This window comes from Myotis brandtii, unplaced genomic scaffold (genome assembly GCF_000412655.1).
Source record: "Myotis brandtii unplaced genomic scaffold, ASM41265v1 scaffold469, whole genome shotgun sequence".
Lineage (NCBI taxonomy): Eukaryota > Metazoa > Chordata > Mammalia > Chiroptera > Vespertilionidae > Myotis > Myotis brandtii.
In genome coordinates this window covers 363,960-367,591 of record NW_005367911.1, presented here as the reverse complement: position 1 = coordinate 367,591, position 3,632 = coordinate 363,960, and the positions used below count along the sequence as shown (strand labels likewise).

The following is a 3,632-nucleotide window of genomic DNA, read 5'->3' as shown; positions in this document are numbered from 1 at the left end:
TGGGTCAGGCTCGCCCCCCACGCACACCTCACCCCCACGCGCAACCCCTGCCCGTTCCCGCCCCCGGCCTGGTCCCCGTCCCCTCCCGTTTTCCCTCTGGGCCAAGGCTGCCGGCTGTCCGGCCAGCGTGCACCTTCCCCGCCCTCCTTTCTCACGGAACCTCAGTGTGGCCGGGGAGTTTACAGCTCTTTCCTCGGACCTCAGAAGAGCCAGCAAGACTGAAACTCGGTCGGTCCTTTTCCCCGGCGGCGCGGAGAGCCTGATCGCCCTTGTCGCCCGAGCCCGTCCCGGCTCCAGCCCCTGGGCTGAGCGCCGCGCGTGTGTGTGAATTACCTCGTGGGTTCACTCTACACGCCCATGAGAGGGACGGTCATCTTGGCCGTCTTCTACTTGTCGTCACCACCGCCGATCATTACGGTCGGGGCAGGACTACAGCCAGGCCAGTGAGGCCCTCGCCGTGAGGGTGTGTGTGTGTGTGTGTGTGTGTGTGAGAGAGAGAGAGAGAGGGTGGGTGGGTTGGTGGGTAATTTAGTGGAGTGTCCACAAAACTCTTCAGTCATCAAGAGAAATACTATTTTAATAGTATTTATTGTCTTGATGAGGAGGTATTCCCGGTGTTTTTGGTGCTCCCTTACGGTTTTCGTTTTCCCAAGGCAGGCGCCTCACTCATTTCATTCCGCTCTGATCCCCACCTTGTCCTCACCATCCCCATTCCGTGGACACGCGCTGTCCAGCCCACAGCCGCAGGTGGCTGCTGAGCGCCGGGTGTGTGCTTAGTCCTTCCTGAGTGTGCCCTGCCCCGAGGGTAACGCACACATGGGATGTTGAAGACTTGGCCTAAGATATGTAAAATATCTGAGTTTTTATAGGGATTACATATGGAAGCAATATTTTCTATATATTGAGTTAAAAAAAATAAACAATTTCACAGGTTTTTCTTTATTTTATATTTAAATGTGGCTAATAGAAAATTAGAAATTACATTTGCGACTCACACATTTCTAAGCAATTTGCCTCAGGTCACACAGCTCATGTGAAGCAAAGTCGGGACTCGGGCAGTCTGTTGACCGCGTGGGCCCTCAGGTTTGTTAACTGTACAGCGGGGACAATGACGACACCTCTCTGATCCGGGTCCTCGTGGAGGTGCCAAGCATGTATTGGCCTCTCTTGGTTACAAGCGCCCTCTAGGGAACGCCACTTCCCATCCGTAAAACAGAGCTAACGTCCAGGTTCTCCCCCGCCCCCACCCCGGGCACTCCTGCTTCACATCCCTCTTTACCTGGCTTTCTCTCTCTCCCAGCTGTCAAGTCCTTATGCACACCCATGGTCGTCACATGGCATAGACAGAGATACACAGATACAGACATATACATACAGGCACACAGGTGTAGAGGTACACTGACAAATACGCATACCTTGTAGAAGCAGATAAGCTTCTCACCCTGACGGCAGAGATTTTGTGTGCTGCTCTACCGTCCGCAGCTGGGACAGCGTTGGGCACGTACTTGGCACTTGATAGGTATCTGTTGAACGAACGAACGAACGAACGAACGAACGAGAGACAACATGGACTGTGCTTAGCTTGCACTGACATGACCCTTCCTGCAGGCATTCCCATGCCATGATGGGAGGTTCAGACCTGTGCGTGTGAAGAAACCATCTTCTGCTCACTCCTTTGGTTTCCCCAAGCATGTGTTCCTCGCCTCCTTGTCCTGGCTGGTATTGTGGCCATTTAGACAGGTGTCCTGGTCCCTCCCCTGGGTTGGGCTTGGCCCTGAGGACGGGAAGTTTGCCTAGCGGGTCTCTCCTGGCCCGCACCTGCGCAGGAGTGTCCCATCAAGCCCCAGGCAGTTAAGGGCAAGGCAAACAGAGTGCTTCGCAACCCGAACGTTAGGAAAGAGCGCCTTATCTTTCAGGGTGAGAAGAAGCCGGGTGAGGTCGGAACAAGACGGCGCCCGCCATGATAAGAGTGCAGACAGAATGAGAGAGCAGGCAGAGCTTGAGTCTTTCCTTAAGAACCATCGTTATTTCCCCAGAAGGGGGTGCACCGTTCCCGGAGGTACTGCAATACCGGGTCGATGCGTGGAGTGGACGGAGCAAGCTCCTATTCCATCTCCCTGCTCCAAAAATACATTTAATATAATGTCCTCGGATAGAGGACGTATCAGATATTAAACTGATAAGAACAGATACTACACTTGATCTTAGCCAAAAGGCCGAGAAGCGATACCCACCGCTCCGCCCGCGCCGGCACCCTCCTCCTTCCACCCCTATTTCACTCACAGTGATCCCGATCACCATCAAGCCAAGTCTCATCTCCACAGTCTCTTGACAGATATAGAGGACACATTAGACTCTGTGAAGATTTTTTTTCAATTCTCTACGTTTTTAAGTGAATTCTTATCTCCGCTTGGCGCGGTGGCCAAAGGGTCGATGCTCATTTGCATGCCCCGCCTTTCCCGTGCGGGTAGGCCGACCCTACCGGCGCCGTTCGGGCTTCCGGACCCTCCTCGGGACGACCTCTGCGCGCAGAAGCGGAAGGTGGGCTGCGGCCGAGCTCCTCCGCGGTACAAGCGCTAGTGAAATGACCGGACCCAGGGCATGTGGGCGGCGGCGGACCAAGCAAGGTGGGCTGCGGCCGAGCTCCTCCGCGGTACAAGCGCTAGTGAAATGACCGGACCCAGGGGATGTGGGCGGCGGCGGACCAAGCGTTCGCGGGGAGGGAGCCGTCGGGTCATGGCTGGGAAGACGAGAGGGTCCCCCGGGGCTGGCTCGGTCCAGGTCCAGGCCCAGGACTCGGCCGCCGGCCGAGAAACGCCCGACCGGGGTCGCCGGGCAGGGGCCGAAGAGAAAAAAGTTGGTCCCGGAGGTCCGGCCCCGCGAGGGCTGACTCCCTCCCTGGAAAGAGCTCTACCGGGACCCCCGCCCTACCCAGCGTCACGCCCGCCTTGGGGACTGAGGGAGCGTCAGCGGAGCTCCCGAGGCCGCCGGGTGTGGGGCCTGTGTCCGCGAGGTCCGGTGCGGTTTCAGTGCCGGGGCTGCGACCCGGAAACAGCTGGGCCCGTAGGTATCGCGTGGGCCCGGCCGCGGACAATACACAGTTTACCTGCAGGGCCAGTAGTTGAGACCGAGAGGTCGGGCCGCTTGCCCCCAACCACCGGGCTGGTGAGTGGGAGAGGCGTCCATTTCAGACGCCGCCTCTATCATATAAAAATCTTATCTCTCTCTCTAGATATGTTTATTTTTAGACTCCTTTCAGGGCTTTTCTTTTTTTTAATATATATGTTTACTGATTTCAGGGAGGAAAGGAGGTGGAAACATCAATGATGAGAGAACCGCTGATCGGCTGCCTCCTTCACGTCCCTACTGGGGGGATCAAGCCTGCAACCCGGGCCCCTTCAGTCCGCAGCCCCGCTCTATCCACGGGGCCAAACCAGCTAGGGCGTGGGCTTTTCTTTTTTTAAAAAGATCTTCTGCCTTTTAAAAAACCTGTCGATTCAACTGATTCTTTGGGTCACGCCTGCCACCGGGTGCGTCCTGGGGCGGCGCCGGTGAATGTGACCTGGGCCCGTGGTGGGCGAGGGCGCCTGCGCTCCTCCATCCCCTTCTGGCTGCCGCTCGGCCACATCCAC

General features: G+C 56.9%; 2 long non-coding RNA genes across 3 annotated transcripts in view; one reads left to right on the top strand and one right to left on the bottom strand.

Moving 5' to 3' along the window:
• Positions 1–551: 551 nt before the first annotated feature.
• Positions 552–1,730, bottom strand: LOC106727720. Of its 2 annotated transcripts, XR_001363956.1 has the most exons (3): positions 1,640–1,730; positions 996–1,523; positions 552–837 (listed from the first exon to the last, which is right to left on the bottom strand). It is a non-coding gene; the product is annotated as an uncharacterized LOC106727720 (long non-coding RNA). The 2 variants fall into 2 exon arrangements; XR_001363955.1 differs by lacking the exon at positions 552–837 and having other exon boundaries at positions 924–1,523.
• Positions 1,731–2,343: 613 nt separating this feature from the next.
• LOC106727721 overlaps positions 2,344–3,632 on the top strand; it is a 4,408-nt gene continuing 3,119 nt past the window's right edge. The window contains exons 1-2 of the long non-coding RNA XR_001363957.1: positions 2,344–2,541; positions 2,628–3,165. This is a non-coding gene — a long non-coding RNA (uncharacterized LOC106727721). The remainder of the gene's footprint in view (positions 2,542–2,627; positions 3,166–3,632) is intronic.